The sequence below is a fragment of the Maniola hyperantus genome, chromosome Z (genome assembly GCF_902806685.2).
Source record: "Maniola hyperantus chromosome Z, iAphHyp1.2, whole genome shotgun sequence".
Classification (NCBI taxonomy): domain Eukaryota; kingdom Metazoa; phylum Arthropoda; class Insecta; order Lepidoptera; family Nymphalidae; genus Maniola; species Maniola hyperantus.
The window spans coordinates 3,986,715-4,005,422 of NC_048564.1; the positions used below are offsets into that span (position 1 = coordinate 3,986,715).

An 18,708-nucleotide genomic window follows, 5' to 3' on the forward strand; every position below is an offset into this window, starting at 1 on the left:
GCCCGGCGATGGCGCTCACTCATCTATTCCGTTCCTTTGCTTTGCATCAGCTTGATGCTACCAATACCGGAATTAAACATTTTGGAGACCGCACCACCAAACACTGTCCTCCACCATCCCGATCTACTATATCCACCCTTTGGTTCCTATTTTTTTTCAACAAGATATTTAATACAGCCTTTGAGAGGGTCTGAGCATTCTCCGATAAAAATTGATTTACGAAAAAATCAACGCAAAATTATTGTAATCTGTTTGTCTCTCTATTCAGGCTCTAAAATGTATTTATTCTTCCAAAATGAATGAACTTAGTTTCAGAGATACGTAAAACTTAAAAGATTAAAGTTTTCTGGGCTACTTTCTCTGGAATTTTAGCTCCACAGAAATACTGAGTATTTTTTCGTACGGAAGAAGTCGCGAGCTACTCGTACTAGTCAATTATAAATAAGTGAAATGTTAATAATGTCCTTTTGTTCAGTTACAAGTATTGCGTAAAGTGGGCAATTATTGGACCTACGTAAAAATACGCTTGATCGACGTTTTCCACGTAAAGGCCTTTGAAACGAAATAGAGCGTAGGTATACGCAATAATATTTGCAAGGAAAATATTATTACATTGGTATTTTCAGATAACCAATATAAGAAAGAATAATTGAGGTATATGTCAAATCCCGGGAGTCGTTAAAATAATAATTCAACAATCTAGTGATATGATAAAAAGCTGAACATAGTTTAGTGAAATGTAACTGACTTATTGAACTGACTGATTTTAAATGTGCTTTGCTAGAAAACTTACTCCATCGCCCCTTCATTCGCGAGCTTTACTTGATAATATTTCCCAATAAAACCTAAATGCCATAAGATTTTGGTACTCTTCTTCTTTTTTTGAGATTTTGGGATTAGATCAAATGTTGTTATGAGTGTCAAGATCTAAAGTTAGGTAAGGTTAGCCGTTAGAGCATAAATATTCATGAAACTGGCCGGGCATGCGCGCGGCCAGTTTCTATTAGGTAATATTATTACTAGTCACTAAACTATGGTCAGAATTTTATCATATCACTAGATTTGTTTAGTGAAATGATCATGTTGTGTTGTTATTTTAACATCTCCCGATCCCTAAGGCATTTGATCAAATTCCGGTTTTTATTATTGCCCTGGAAAATTACTACTTTTTAAGTCATTTATTATTCGAAATAATTTTGAAAATCTAAACGTAGTTAAATCAAAGTGAAAACCGTGCTGAATATATACGCTCTATTTTAGTTTCACCGCTAAACTTTGAGTAGTCGAAACCAAAGCTGCAAAAAGCTCAATAAAGTTTCACTCACAACAATTTTCAGAGCCGTATTGGAATACCTTATCAGGGTTCCGTATGGAAAAACAAAACTGTTATAGGATCATTTTGTCTATAGAAATGGAAAAGGTTATTTTTTTCAAATAAACTACAACAAATGCTTATCTTCAAGTGTATCTACCATGGTTTGTATTGCCCGCAATACCAAGAAAACTTATAATACCTAGCTCCAATGAATAATCAGTGTAGAAGTTCTTAGAGCCTCAATAGCTCAACTGTTAAAGAAGTGGGCTGAAATCTGAAAGGTCGCCGGTTCAAACCTACTTTTGTACGGTTGCACTGTTATCGTAGTTCCGTACACAAGCACAAACTTTACGCTTAGTTGGAGGAGAAAGGGAAGTATTAGTCACCATGATGAACTTGATGGCTAGTATTTTTTTAAAGGCTCCTATGCTGCTATAACTTAAATGATGCATTCTTTATTAACTGATAAAGTTTCTGAAAGCAATTTGACGACTCACTCGTAGTGAAAACGCCTTAACGAAGAAATTTACATGTTGATTTTATTTATTTTTTATTTATTTATTTATTTATTTATTTCCACACAAAAAGAAAAAACGCTTACAATATTGGTTTCTTCATGCTCGTAAGCGCTTGGCGGCTTGTCTGAGCACTGCACATTCCTCTGTAGTTAATACTTGGTCTAATATTCTAGGTAGGTATGTGTAACTATTATGAACAAATGTAGGTAGGTAGTTATAAAATAAAATATGTCCGCGTATACAAGCTTTAATTTTTGCATACGAGTTGGACCTCGCCACGCCAAAATGTACCATGCCACACAGCATCGATCTCGATAAAATGACTTGACGGTATATAGCGATAAAAGTCATTCTCCCGAGACCAACGCAATGCGGCCCGGCTCACTTCGGCATGATGATTCCATTGAATATGGAACAGGTTTTGAACGTGCTCTGAAGTTGATATTAGTGCTCTGTTCCCTGAAACAACTTCAGTATTAAAGACTAAACTGACTTGAATGGCTGAAAAGTACTTTCATGCACCGAAACTAAATATAATGTTAATTTACCTAGAGCCATTTTCGGCTGCCTCACCAACTTGCACGAAAATTAAAGTGTTCCCACGGAATTTTAAAAAACCTAAATCCACGCGGATGAAGTCGCGGGCGTCATGTAGTACTTCATAAAATACCTAACGAAAGAAAATATTTATTCATCATCATAATCAACCCGTCGCCGGCTCACTATAGAGCACGGGTCTCTTCTCAGAGTGAGACAGGTTTTGGCCATAGTCTACCACTTGGTAGACTTCATACACCTTTGTGAACATTATGGAGAACTCTCCGACATGCAGGTTTTCTCACGATGTTTTCCTTCACCGTTAAAGCAAGTGATATTTAGTTAATAAGTTAGAGGTGCGTGCCCGGGATCGAACCCCCGACCTCTGATTTTGGCGGACGTCCTAACCACTATTCTATCACAGCTTTAAATAAAGCTCTAAATATTAATTGCAGAAACGTAAATTGTAATTTGAAATTTTCATGCACAGAATAACTTAATTACGAGCAAGAGTTCTAACATCCGTCGAAGCGAGCAAATTGGGTTGCAAAGCTCCATTCGCAATCAAGCTGATATGCAAACTTAATACAATTAAATGCCTCTCTAGTACAGACTTAACACGGTTACATGATACCCGCCTGTACTGTACAATAATAACAATCTATCACTACTACGTACGTTCTTAAAATAAGATCCCAGAAGACATGACATACCTATGATGATTCTCATTGGTGTAATTAGGTTTGTGATTACCATACAAACTTTATTTTGGTAATCTATAATTTTGAGATTACCTACCTTTTTGTATTGTAGTCTTGATATACCTACACTAATCATCAAAAGGCCGATTCAGACTATGTAGGTACATTACTTGAGGAGATTCAGGGGAAATTGTGTTTAACATGAATAAAACAAATTCTAAGCATGCAAAATCAAACTTTATTTAACTTAATGAACAATTTTTAAAAAAAAAATGAGGAGAAAAGCTTTGGCACATTGGCAAACCAGTGATAAGGAGTAATGTAATCAATAATTGTTAACTAAATCTTACAATGCTAACATGAGGCTTGATCCATATTATAACACACATGATGTATTAAAAATAAAAATAAATGTTTACCTACTACGAATCTTATAAAACAGTGGGAAGAATCAAACTAAATAGTTGAGTTTTGACCGTTATGTATAATATTCATGATAAAACGGGTCAAAAATCAACTCAATAACTCAACAAAGTGGAATTATTAAAAGATTTATCTTAAACTTTCTAACATGCACACACTTAATCTAACATGATGAACCTATTGGAAAGTTGTGTAAAATATAAATAATGAGTTAGTTACTGTTCACTAGCAACAAGGTTTTGTAAACTAGGTTGGGAGGAGCCTATACGCTTGGTTCAATACTAGTAGAATTCACGAGGCGCGCCGCGTGCTCTGTAGGCCGCCGCGAGGCGGAGGCTGGACGTCGCGGTCGCCTGCAGAGGGAGAGCGCGATCTGGAACCAAAATAAATTACATAACTACTTCTTTTCAATAACAAGTCCCCGATGAAGACGGCTCAAAAAACAGACAGGTACCTACTAGGTCCAACTATGACCAAAAATAATACGAAAACTACCCTTATTTAAAAAAACACTAAAAAATTCAAATTCTTTAAATGTAGATTTTTTTATTTTTATTTTATTTTATTAATTAAGTAATGGTTAAATTTAAAAATAATATAACTAAACCCACGATTGCAGATCCCCCTGATGACAGAAAATATGTTCAGGAAGCGGCTTTGGGGTTATATCTAATGCAAGACATCAAAATCATGAATGCATCAAAATCAGGGCAGAAGTTTTTGAAAAAAAATTGCAGACACATTTTACACAAAAACAATATTTCGAAACTTACACATACCTTATCGAGGGTAGACGTGGGTGGGTGGTTACCCCACGCGACGTGACGTAGACGTGGGTGTCGCGAGCATCGCGTGACGTCGTGCATCGGCCGGGTCGCCTGCTGGCGGCCGCTGACGGAGCCCTGCGCAAAGAGGTACACGTTACAGTGAAGCCACACTCGTACTACACACGAATTCCCAGATTGAAAATGTAACGAAACGATTGCGCTGGATTCGAACCGGAAAAAACTGCAGCGCCAGGTACAAGGAACTAAAAAAATAAAGAAAAAGGAATAGGTACTGCAGTTTACAGGAAAACTGAGCAAGTGCGTGCTTGCGCCATTTTCTTTCACTAATACCACGTGCTGAATAAATCATAATGGCCGACCACCTATTGCGATCTGCTGAGGCAATTTTCTAAAATTAGTCATGAAATAAATCATAAAATATAGTTTTAATGAATGATAATATGTGAACAATGATACACTAAAAATGATTTTCATGCGCTGAAATTCCTAAACAAATCGACATAATTGAATACCTCATGTTACTAAAACATAGCTAAAAATAACTATAAAAACAGTTGCTTAGCCACGCTAATTAATCTCACTGAAAACTAAATGCACTTGACCTCCTATTTCTATGAGAAAATCCAAAAACCTCCATCAAATAAACTCGATACCTGATTATTTACGCCATTTCAATAATTAAAAATCACCATAAATCTATAGTTAAAATAACGAATCATTTATTATACTCGCGAAACGATCTCCTGGATCGTTTTATTTCACTGAAAACTACGCGTGGTAACCTTAACAAAATGGCGGACTAAGCACATGCGCACCGATATACGACATAACAGTATAAAACACTATAAAATTGCCAACAATATTATTTAAAATGATAATTCGCGAAAAGCACATGTTCCTACATTTAAATTAATAAAAAAAAATGCATATACCACTCCCGTCAGCGGCCGCGTGGCTGCTCGCGCACACGTCTCTCACGGGTTTCTCTAAAAACAAAATATTTAAACGCGTTAAGAAAACTTACACTGAAACCAAAATGGATAAAGAATTTAGGGCTTTGAGAACACACGCGAGAGGGTTACAGAAATTAGAAAATACTAGAATTTAAAAAAATAGCACACACGTCGCAAAGTAATATGTACGTACCAGTTTTCAGGAAAAAAGAGGGCGAGTCCGCGCGTGCGGCGCTTTTATACCGAGTACTGCGGAGTGCGGGGTGATGCCACGCGCATAGGGATGTGCTTAGTTAATAATCTTCATCAATCAATTCCTTTATCGACACCTAGATTGTAATAATTTTACTGCAGGCACTAATACCTACTTACCTTGTAGGTTGCTAATTAACTAGAGCCTCAATAGCTCAACTGTTAAAAGAGCGGACTGAAAACCGAAAGTCGGCGTATACCCCACCCGTTGCACTACTGTCGTCCCTACTAACACAAGTTCGCTAAGTTGGAGGGGCAAAGGGGAATATTAAGTATGATAAACATGGCTAATTTCCTTTTATTGAAAAAACTTTTTATGTTTTTAAATACCTAAATAGTTTTACGTTATAAGCTGACTGCATTCGGAAAGGTTGCAAATATCTAAGGATACATCTATATTTGTTCATTTCCGTGCGATATGTTCCGACTACATGAGCAGGTAGGTATATTGTTGAATTTGTAATATTTTCACTTTATGACTATTTCCCATTGGAATAATCATTCAAGGGGGCTTAAATTAAGATCTGTCCAGACTAATTAAGGTTTTTGTAAACCAATTCGCCTCAATATTTCAATAACATACAGCACCAAACATTAATATTATAAATGCGAGATTGTGTATTTTCTTGGTTTGTCCTTCAATCACGTCGCAATGGAGAAACGGACCAACGTAATTTTTGCATGAGCATAGTAAAAGACCTAGAGAGAGACGTAGGCTATTTTTATATCCCGGAAAACCAATTAATTCCCATGGGATTTTTATAAACCCAAATTTACGCCGACGAAGTCGCGTGCATCAGCTAGTTAAATACCTATATTTTCAAACTTATAGTCAAGCTTTTTTTGCAATGGGGTAATATTTACTATATTTTTATTGGGTATGAAGTACACGATAGAAAAAATAGGACACTTAAAATCAACTCGGTGTGTATGTCTGTCTTTCTCCAACTTTTTCATCAGAAACTATTAAAGATCGTAATCTGAATCAGAGAAGCGTAGAATGGGTACTGTGGCACTGTATATAATTAAACTAAACCAAAAAAAACGATTTCGAGAAAAATCGTAACAGGCATACAAAAACACAAACATTCAACCTTTTACCCCAATCGCATATTCCGTTCTTCGTTTCATTGTACCTACCGACTATTTTTAATTTTAACTTAAAACTATGTTTATTATTATAACAAGTCATACTTAATTAAAAAATAAAAACACTACTGCCCTGGTCAAAAAAAATCACATTTGAAAATAGCGCTTTACAGTCGCCATCTTGATTTTTTTTTAATTATAGCCAGTGTCACTCGGGATGATGTAAAGATTTTAACGTTACCCCATAATATCCAAATCTGTTCAGGCATTTAGAAGTTATGGTGGAACTAACAACCTCACGACATACATGAACCTTGAATACCTGAGCTTGTTCTCAAAGCTATGTGATCTGTAGTCCGCACTTGGCCAGCGTGGTGGGCTATGGCCTAACACTTCTTATTCTGAGAGGAGACCCGTTCTCAGTAGTGAGCCAATGTTTGATGATGATGAATCTCAAAATTATTTTACAATTTTTACCCGTAACACATTTTTTTTACTTTGCATATTCGAGAACTATTCTGAATATTTAAAAAAAAAACCTAATTCCCTATGTGACGGTGAATAACAACATTTTTTGTGATTAGATGTTCCACAAGTTCCAGAAAAAAGGAAATATTCACTTTAATATATATAGGATTCTAGAAGTTTCTATCTATCGATGTACTTTTCACATCCCTATGTCAATATTTCAACCTATACTCTATATTATATAGCTATATAATTTGCTTTCATATTGCACAATACACTTCATAAAAGTACCCTCATTTTGAAATTATTTTATCGACAGGAACTAATGTGGCATCTACACGATCAAGTGCAATATTGTATCTTCCACTACTTTTTTATAGCCTTAGTAGTTTTCTGCTTATTGTGTCATAGTGAAATATTATTATTTTGTTAGTCTGTACTCTGTAGGAAACATAACCTCAAAATGTGTCAAATATTTTAGTGTGCCTAATTAATTAATTATTTAGGTATGAGTTCCTACTAAATGCTCAAAAAGATCAGAAAGTAAAAATACAATAAAACCAAATTAAAGTATTTGGAATAGACAATGACACGTTAAGGCAGCTACACACTTCTGTCATGACTCAAAGTCAAATCATTTATTCAAATTAGGTACCATTGTACACTTTTTTATTATCAATTGTTGAATATGTAAGATAATGGAGTACTAATGGTGATAATTAATAACGTAAACTTAGAACTACAAGAGTTCCTAACGTGCCCAGGTCTGAGAAGAGCTTGGAAAATAAAATGTTCAGTATTTTTTTACATTTTTAGTTTTTTAAGTTACGATATTTGTTATTTCGTACAGAACAGAATAGGTGCTACATTTCTATATCTTTATCTGGAATATGGAAATCAAATCTAGATTCTCGCCAAATGACAAAACGCGAATGAAGCGAAAAGTTTTTGGTTTTCATGCAGAAAAAAAGAAAACCGGCCAAGTGCGAGTCAGACTCGTGCACCGAGGGTTCCGTATTTGGGTATTTTTTTCGATAAATCAAAAACTATTATACATAAAAATAAATAAAAATCTGTTTTAAAATACACAGGTAAAGCCTTTTCATATAGTTACCCCACTTGGTATAGTTATCTTACTTTGAAAATTGAAAATACTAATTTCTTGTTCATTAACATTTTTTTTTGTGTGATATAACCACAAATCCACGGTTTGCGGATTTATTCCTTTAATTGTGCTATAAGACCTACGTACTTGCCAATGTTAGGTAAGCCTGTAGGTTTTCTTGACAGACACGACAGACAGTCGGATAGACGGGGACAGACAACGAAGTGATCCTGTAAGGGTTCCTTTTTTCCTTTTGAGACATGGAACCCTAAAAATAGTAAGTATCATAACTGAAGTGAGTTACAACTGCTTATAATAATTAAAAGGTATGAGTAAAGCGAGCTCAATTTTTTTACAACAGCCCAGAACTCTTTAATACGCTTCACATTTTGATGTCCGTGTAATTGTATTTCAAGTACCAAGTATTTACAAGTAAGTAAAGTTTGGAATACTCTTCCGCGATATGCGTTTCCTACCAATTACAACCCAAATCTTTAAAACAAGAGTGAATAGGCATCTTCTAGGTAAACGCGTCCCATCTTAGGCCACATCATCACTTTCCATCAGGTGTGATTGTGGTCAAGCGTATACCTATAATAAATATTAAAAAATACCTTACAATTATCATTATTGAAATTGCGCGGGTGAAGTAAACACCAAAGAAATAGTTTCGACTGGTTACATAGTAAAAAAAGCATACTCTTCGTACGATTTTGGTTACGTAGCACGAGTTAATTGGTATCGTACAAAGAATAAAATGTATTCGTACGTAATGGTTTCGTAAGGCAAAATATTCTTTGCACGAAGTTGGTTACGTAGGCGGCCGAAGGGTAGTTTTTATATCCAACCGAATTTTTTAACTAGACGCCTCCCTTAGGACGGCGCGCGGTGCACTGGCACCGCTCGCATCACCTCCGGCAGATACGTGTGTAGCGGTCTTAACACATTGCAAAATAGGTACATTTTGTTCGTCGCGATGAATAAAATTATTGCCTACCTTCCATTTATTTAGAAAAAGTAAAATTCCTATTTATGGATGTTTTTTTACAATTTAAAGTTAAAACTTAATGTAAATTGAAATCTACGAAATAAATAACCAAAGTTAGGATTTTTATACACACAATTAGCTTATACAATCTTTTTATTTTTAAAGTTTTTAGGTTATAAGTGAGGTGGCTTAACCTAATCCTGTACTATTTTTTATATTAAGTAGGAACTACGCACATCTAAATATTTAGTATCATTATGAAGTTTCTTAAGTAGTCAACTAAATTTTCTCTTTTTAAAAGATTCTTTAGATTGCTTTGAAATAGGTATTGTTACTGAATTAATGGGATGATGATGGCTGATCGAAATCTGTAGGTAAGGTAACAGATTTTTCGGCTACTTCCAATAATAATTGTCTGAACGAGTTGTGGCAGACACGTGTGGTTTAATTGAATTGATGGCTACGGTTAAATTGACGGACTCTGGTGACGGAGGTGTGCGTTCGTCATTGGAACTCGGTGATGGTATTTGGCAGAACAGTTGAATTTGGCATCATAATTATGCTTTGTTTACATGAGTCATTTTCAAAAAATACAATGACAAGAACCTGATGGTGGAGATGGACACTGGGGTCCGGGACTCTCGACTTCCTGATGGCATTTGAAAGCATATTTTGTGGTTGGACTATTTCATTAAATCTCGTGTTTGTTTTAATCCTTCTTAGTGCAGTACAAAATGTTTTATTTAATTTCTTTTAACGATTCCGAACCTCGAAAGGAAGTATGTCTGTTTGTCTGTCTGTCCGTCCGTCAGTCCTTCGGTCTTCTGTCTGTCTGTATGTCTGTATTTGATAGGTGAGTAGATCTTATGGCACAAGTAAAGGAACAAATCTGAAAACTGTGAATTTGTGGTTACATCACAAAAAAAAAAAAAAATGTGTTCATGAACTAGTAATTAGTAGATACTAGCTGATGCCCGCGACTTCGTATGCGTAGATTTAGGTTTTTAAAAATCCTGTGGGAACTCCTAAATTTTCCGGGATAAAAAAGTAGCCTATGTCCTTCCCCGGGTTGCAAGCTACCTCTGTACCAAATTTCGTCAAAATCGGTTGAACGGTTGAGCCGTGAAAAGCTAGCAGACAGACAGACACACTTTCGCATTTATAATAATATTGGTATGGATGTATTTTCAATTTTCAAAAATTAAAAAGAAAAATAGCGGAGTACGGAATCCTCAGTGCGCGAGTCTAACTTGCACTTGGCCGGTTTTTACTTTTAACGTCTTCTTAAGTTGATAATTCTCAGTAGTTAGGTAGGTAGGACAAATAAGTATTTAGCCGCTTCTTATTCGATTAAAACATTCAGCCGCACTCAGAGTCGCTAATCGTTACTTAAGATTCAGTTAAAACGAGCCAGATTCATGTGAGAGATATAGCTCTGTCTGGTTTAACTAAATTTAAGCAACGATTAAGTGACTCTGAGTACGGCTGATTGACATCTAACTTTAACGTACCTCATCCCAACGGCAATATAAGTTGGTATGTACATACAATTCAAGTTTGTTATTATAACACACCCTGCAACATTGCCCCAGTTTATACATGTATGAGGGTATGAGTCGTGTCTGTAAGGGTCTTTCCACATGGAGATATTTTAATTTTTCACACACAGTCATACGCGCGTTTAATGAACGCACGTCGACAGTGTGTGATCATCAATGAGTCATCATCATCATCATTATCAACCGATAAACGTCTCTTGTAGGGACTTCCACACGATCTTGCGTCGCCTAAACTCAGCGGCTCCCTGCGACATTTGATGTCGTCTTTCACATAGTAGTGGACTTTCAAGCGCTGCGCTTTCCGATGCGACGTTGGCATTCTAGCACCTTGGGAGTGGAACAGACATGTCTATTAGTTTCTCGCACTCACTACTTACTATGCCCCCTGCCCATTGCCACTTCAGCTTCGCAACCCTTTGAGCTACGTCGGTCACTCTGGTTCTCCTGCGGATCTCAATGATGCATCATGTCCTGTCACTTCTTACACGCCGCGCTGCCGTTACACTTTGTTTCTGTTAAAGCCTTTATTTTGCGGTACGTTGATATTAAATGCATGCAAATGGGAAAGTTTGTTCAAGTAGACCCCTACTCTGTAGGTCTATAAGTGCGTAAATGTTTGCGGCTTTACTCATAAACCTTGTTTAGCGGGTGAATTGTTAAACACCGATTCTTTTCTTTCTTTCTGTCATCATAAATGCGAAAGTGTGTTTGTCTGTCTGCTAGCTTTTCACGGCCCAACAGTTAAACCGATTTTGATGAAATTTGGCACAGAGTTAACTTACATCCCGAGGAAGCACATAGGCTACTTTTTATCCTGGAAAATTAAAGAGTTCCTTATTAGAGAAATACCGTAGCCGCCATATTAATTCCGACTTTGACGTCACATGGATTGAAATTGTAATGTATTTCACTAAGAAAACAGAGTTGCTTACCAATCCTTGTGACGTCATGACATCTCATGAACCTAAAAAGATGAAAAAGATGAGGGTTGGCGTTTTCGCGGCGAAAAGGAAACGCCCATTCGTCAAAGGGTTTTTGTACAAAGTACAACAATGAAATTAATTAAAGGCATTAGGACTGAGAATCACAGATCAAGAAACAAGCACTATTTTGGACATAGAACTCGGAGGAACTTTTATAAACCTTTTTGTTTATTTGTTTTCTCAGTAAGAACTATTGCAATATCTACAATTACGATAACGATTGTCATTACGAGCGGAATTAGTTGAGTGTCTTTTAATTACGCGGGAGTGTTATGCACAAACCGTTACGAGCAATATTTCAGTCATTAAAAATATAATATAAGTAGTACTTATTATTCATAACATTGATGGATAAATTTTGGCCAAGAATGAGCGTTTCCCTCTGAAATGTAAAATTGACACTGACTTGGTGCACTTACCGACTGAATAAAATGTTTGTAAATTCTTGGTAAGTAGTTTAATATCACTTTAGGATCAAATTAAAACACTTTTCAAAAAAGAGTAAAATACCCTATTATAATATCATGCATCATTGTGTAAACACTGCTTTAAATTATTCAGTTTTACCTCCTTAATGGAAAATATTGACTTGAACAGTAATTATTTACGTCGTTAGTCTAGACCCTAGAGTCTGTCGCACAGGTGCAGAAATGGATATTTTCACGGGATAAATCCGTGGATATTTTACGTGTCGTAGTTTTATGGCTTTGTGTTCAAACCAGGGGTAGGTAAGTATGTGGGTTTACATATTATTACCATCCCATACTTAATTTCTTGCCAGATATGTTGAAGGTGAATATTATGTTATTTATTTATTCAGATACAAGTTAGCCCTTGACTGCAATCTCACCTGGTGGTAAGTGATGATGCAGTCTAAGATGGAAGCGGGCTAACCTGAAAGGGGCATGGCAGTTTTTTATAAAACCCACACCCCTTTGGTTTCTACACCCCTTTCGTAATGAAAAGCTAAATCACTCCTTGGTGGCACGGCTTTGCCAGTAGGGTGGTAACTAGCCACGGCCAAAGCCTCCCACCAGACCAGACCAGAAATTTAGAAATTATAAAATTCCAAGCCCCTGCCGGGAATCGAACCCGGGACTTTCCACTAATAAAGACAACAGCGCTTACCACTGCGCCAGGGAGAACTTCAAACTATTGTAGTTAAAAGTCTACTTTTGACCAATATAATTACACTGATGGCCATCGATTTGCTGTTACCTGTCGAAGAGTTCCGTCCTTCGGCTCTGAAATTATTCATCAGGTCTTCACTTTTACATGAGATATGCGTATGCCTGACAGGTGCTACCTATAAGTATAAAGAAAAATTTTCAAAATCGCTTAGGATTTGACGGAGTTGATATGACGGATAAGAGCCCTCGCCCACGGCGACTTTTTTAGCGATACAGTAGCGATGCTGTCGCGCGTCCGCATCGATACAGTCGCGAAGCGGTCGCTAGCTGTTTACCCTCGCCCACGGTCTCAGATTCAGTCGCGATACTGTCGCGCATCTGTCTCGATGCAAACGAAAAAATATGTTGCACTGATGCTCCGTTACCCCATTCACGCGCCACCCTCCCTCCGTTCTTCCCCCGATGTCGTCCGACACGGTCGCGCGTTTGCATCGATACAGTCGCGATGCAGTAGCGCGTTGCAAATGCGACTAACAGCCGTTAGTAGTGATGCTGGCGTGCGTTTAATAAACGCGCGACAGCATCGCTACAAAAAGTCGCCGTGGGCGAGGGCTCTTACTAATGGAGTAACATCGACAAGTATTATTCCCTATCCCGAAACGATTTGTTTTTTTTTAATTTTAATTTTTTTTTAAAGAATATTAGCCATGTTAATGACTAATATTCCCCTTTCCTCTCCAACTAAGCGTTAAGCTTGTGCTAGGAGTAGGTACGACACTGTGGCTAATTCCGTTGTACACGAACTCTAAACTAAACTAAAATGGCACGTCTAAATCTATTGCTATCCCTTTCATAATGTTGCTTGCGAAAAAGGATGGCATTAGATTTAGACTTGTTAATTTAGTTTAGTTTAGAGATTGTGTACAAGGGAATTGGCCCCAATAGCGCAACGGGCAGGGTTTGAACCGTCGACCTTTCGGTTTTCAGTCCACTCCTTTACCCGTTGAGCTATTGAGGCTCTTATCTCTATTGTTTTTCAGGATAAAAACTATCTAATGTATATGTGTGTGTGTATGCTCAAAGTATAACTATGCTAAGTTTCTTTTAAATCCATTCAGCAAATTCAGCGTGCACAGACATACAAAAAGTAAAAAAAAACACTATTTAGGAGTCTATATCGAATTAATGCTTCTTGCGATTAAAATTTTCAAAACATATTTTTGCGTATCGTTCAGTTACAGTTTTTTTATAAATGTAATTATGATATACCCATCACCGGCCCACTACTGATCACAGGTTTCAGGATGAGAAGGTTTTAGGCCATAGACCGCCACGCTAGCCAAGTGCAGATTGGCCAGACTTCATACACCTTTGAAAACACTACAGAGAACTCTCAGGCATACAGGTTTCCTCGCGATGTTTTCGTTTACCGTTAAATCAAATGATATTAAACTTTTTTAAACGCACATAACTCTGAAAAGTCACAGGTGCATGCCCGGGATCGAAACCCCCCATCTCTCGAATAGGAGGCAGACTTTTTAACCACTAGTCTAACACGGCTATTATAAGTATATATATAATGTTTTAAATGGATAAAATTCTTAAAAAATTCTTGGTTTACTTTTTACACAAAATAAAAGTTGAATCCAATCTCAAGTCTGGAGAGTTAAGATTGGTTTCCATTGAGCCGCGTAAGTCTTCACAGTTCAGCGATCCGTTACCCGATCTTTGGTAGCGTTGATTTAAAACTTCCTGCAGTTAAAGTTCTTTCCTGCAAAAAGAAACAGTCTTTAAAGTTATTTTCAGCAAAAAACGTGATTGTATTTAATGGAACCAACTGTAAGAGGCACAGAGCAATTAAAAAAACTAAACTAATTAAAATTAAAAAGGTAAAACTTTGGCAATGAACTGGTTTTTAAATTAATTAATTAGTTGCTTGGTATGAAGTAAATGAAGTGTATTTATTTTGAACTAGCTTTCACCCAAGACTTCGCCTGCGTCCCGCGGGCACTGTCTTTTCCCGTAGATTTTCCAAAAAAAATCTTTCATACAAACGTTGTCCTGACGATTAAAAACTCAACAAAGGAAGAAGTAAACAATTTGGTGCAGTCGTTCGGAAGTTATGCGGTGATTCATTTTTATTTATATAATATAGAAAATAGGAAAACTTGTGCCGCTTATAGTACGAGTATGTCAGGTAGGTATACTCAAAATAATTTTGAGTATAAAACTACAAACCACAAAGTCCGAAAATGAATAGTTGTACTTTTACAAACTGGTCAATTGCGTGTTAGAAAACACACGGCGAGGGTTCTGTAGTCATTCTAATTGCTAAAAACTTTGACGGTTATTAAATAGTATCTACCTAGTTTTTCTAAAGACTATCTCAGAAACCTCACAATAATTTTAAATTTTCAACAAGATTAATTATTTTCTTCGGCTCTAGCTTTTTAGGTTCAGCAAGTACCTATCCAGTTTTTTCTAAAATTTGCATAATATCATTATGTTCTAAATATTATATAAAAATAAAAGGTGATTGACTGACTGACTGATCAGGCTGAAATTTGACATGCAGATAGATAGCTATTAGGATGTAGACATCCGCTAAGAAAGGATTTATGAAAACTCAACCCCTGAGGAGGTAAAATAGAGGCTAGAAATTAGTGTAGTCCACGCAGACGCAGTCGCGGATGTAAGCTAGTACTCCATATTACTTGAACATTCGTCGGATATTCGATTACGAGGAAACTTCATTCGATCGTGATTGGATCAGATATTCAATTTCATACGTGAAAGCCGCGGAAACTCGTTCATGAAAATACCCATCAATATGAAACGTTCATTTTCCATGTAGGTACTTTACTTACACACTAAATTTTATTAAAACACTAGTTGACACGGCGAACTTCGTACCGCCTAATACGTCACTCAATTGTGTTGCCTTCCCGGAACCCCTCCAGGCTCCACTAACACTTAAACTTTATGATATGGTATTAAAGTTCAAATTGACTTTTAAGTATTATGACATATTATCTTTTGTATGGGAATATATAAAAGTGTTGTATTTAGACTTTTTCAGGCCATTTTTAATTTTTTTTCTCTGTAAGAACCATCCTCATACTTAAAGGAATATAATAAAAAATAAATTAGCGAAATTGGTTCAGCTGTTCTCGAGATTTGAGCTTAGCAACACATTCAGCGATTCATTTTTATATACGGGTTACAGGAAAATAGGACACGATCCCGTTAAGGGGTTATAGTACAGGAAATTAGCTATCAAACGACCCCTAAAGTGCTTATGCGAAAGTGTATCGTTTTCGAGTTATTCATTTTTTATTTTTTAGTTGGTAAAGGGGTGTTTGTTACTTTAAAAATTAACAAAAAAAAGGAACAATGTATTTCATCAGATTTTTTTTTATTTCTTGCTAATACATATTCTTGTTAATAATAAACAGTTATAAAACAAGAAAAATCTTCAAGCATTTTAAAATAAGAGCCCAAAAATTGTAAAAGTTTTCGATTTTTAAATTTAATTCTTTGAATAACTTGTAAATTTTCTGTAAAAATTACTATGGCACTTATCCTGCGGATTATTTAAAAAACATCTACGTTTCGTTCGCTATCTATTGGTATAAAAAAATTACAAAAAAATCATAAAATCAAGAAAAAATTACACAACAAAGAGACCAGGTAGAAAATTCTAACAAATGCTATTGCCAAAGAATTAAATAAGAATCAATGTAAAAACGAGTTTAATGCAAAATCGTTGAAGATTATTTTTCAATAAGGTCACTTCACTGGCACCATGTCTCATTAACATCGAAATGACGTCATTTTGACGTATATTTAAGTAAAAATATACCATCAGCTCGAAACTTCAGTCTAATGCTGACGTCATTAAATGGCGACCACGCGCATTAGCAATTTTATACTTATATAGTTACATTTTTGTATAAAATGTCAAAAATCGCACATTTATGGCCGATTTTTTATTGGCAGGCACCGACACCCACTCAAACTGTGCTGAACAATTTACTTACCTATATTGATCTATGATTTGCCTTTATTCATTAATGGAATAATTTTATTAATATATATTGTATATTTAATTTCGACAAGAAAAGATTAAAACTACATTTTGAATTAAGTGGGTACGAGTAGGTACATAATATTAATTAACGTTTCTGTTCTACCACACTATACAGATTACAAACTACTATGAACGAACTACGTGAACGACTAATAGTAATTAGATCAAGTAAGAAGTTACTATAGAGGTTGGCTGCCACAGCCGAAAGGGGGTGCATAAAGTTGCAAACTGTCTGTTGAGCAAAGATTAGAAACACGTTCCCTCACTTAGTAGGAATCCAGTTTTATATAAACTTCTCCCTTGAACACCTTCTCTTCCCACATCAGGAGAGAGCCAATAAAATGTAAAGCTTATTTCTTACTACGGGATATCCATACTAATATTATAAATGCGAAAGTGTGTCTGTCTGTATCTCTGCTAGCTTTTCACGGCCCAACCGTTCAACCGATTTTGATGAAATTTGGTACAGAGTTAGCTTCTATCCCGGGAAAGGACATAGGCTACTTTTTATCCCGGAAAATAAAATAATTCCCACGGGATTTTAAAAAACGTAAATCCACGCGGACGAAGTCGCGGGCATCATCTAGTAAATTATATTTAGTCTGGTCAATATTAGCGTTCCCAACGTTCGGTTCCCAACATTCGAATGTTTGAAACGCCAATATTGACCGGACTATAATATAATTTATAACCGGCAGTTTGAAATAATCTTTATAGGCGGTGAGTCGAATGGAGGAAGAACACTGAACTTAATCAATGCCGAGGTAGAAAACTTAATTACATTATCTACGTGAATCAATGGAATCGTTATTTACCTACTCATTACTGTAATTACTACCTACTTTAACTGAAAGGAGGAATACCAAAGATCGAAATGGCTCAATGGGTCATGTGTATCCATTCAACAGAATAAAATGCTATTAGATTTCCTGTCTGGGTTCTTTAGGCACTTATCCGTTTGCCGGCTAGAAAGTTAGCAGCTATCGAGTATTTTCATACTCAAGAAATGTAAATTAGATGAGAACTCTCTGTCCACTAGTTAGTGACGAGCTAAGTAGGTACCAAAAAAACTCACTCAGGCAGCGTTCTCTTGGTGGTCAAAACGCTCTTCTAAATCTAGGTAACCGTGGATATAATTTTTTTTTTGATAAGGCAACCTAATATGGTAGATATTCAATACGGTATAAATTACGGAACAAAATACTCTTTTATTTGATACAGAATTCGATTAAATAACAGATGAGGGTATGTTAATATTTTAATTACTTATCTGTTTCAACCTGGCAACCCCACAGTTGCGCAGAGGGAAAAGAGAATATGCGGCCTAAGAAAATGTATGGACAGTCGCAAATGTTTCCTGACAGAATCGTACGATTTGACGATATCGCACACATATCTGCTCGATATCGAATTGCGTGTACGTCCTCATGACCTGCGATATTATATCAAACTTGCTTATTCCCGCGACTTCGTCCACGTGGACTACACAAATTTCAAGCCCCTATTTCACCCCCTTAGGGATTGAATTTAAATAAAAAATCCTTTCTTAGTGGGTTCCTACGTCATAATAACTATCTGCATGCAAAATTTTGTCCAGTAGTTTGAGCTGTGCGTTGATAGATCAGTCAGTCAGTCACCTTTTCCTTTTATATGTTTAGATGTATGCGGCTGCGATAGCGAAGTTTTGTTTCGATTTGTTCGTGATTTATTTTAAGACAACCTATTCGCGATGTATCAATCTTAGATACATTATCCTGCATAATATGTTCACTAACACCATTAAATAACAGATAAGGGCAGATGTTTCTA

The 18,708-nt window shown here is 36.2% G+C and overlaps 1 protein-coding gene and 2 long non-coding RNA genes across 18 annotated transcripts in view; 1 reads left to right on the forward strand and 2 right to left on the reverse strand.

Moving 5' to 3' along the window:
* The window catches only part of LOC117995295 (coiled-coil domain-containing protein AGAP005037), a 173,887-nt gene that overhangs the window by 5,579 nt on the left and 149,600 nt on the right, over positions 1-18,708 (forward strand). The gene's annotated exons all lie outside the window — the stretch shown is intronic.
* LOC138404551 (uncharacterized) lies at positions 3,287-5,370 on the reverse strand. The gene is made up of 3 exons (XR_011238446.1): positions 5,215-5,370; positions 4,274-4,396; positions 3,287-3,867 (listed from the first exon to the last, which is right to left on the reverse strand). It is a non-coding gene; the product is annotated as an uncharacterized lncRNA (long non-coding RNA).
* The window catches only part of LOC138404565 (uncharacterized), a 30,154-nt gene continuing 25,249 nt past the window's right edge, over positions 13,804-18,708 (reverse strand). Inside the window, exon 4 of the long non-coding RNA XR_011238456.1 lies at positions 13,804-14,580. This is a non-coding gene — a long non-coding RNA (uncharacterized lncRNA). The remainder of the gene's footprint in view (positions 14,581-18,708) is intronic.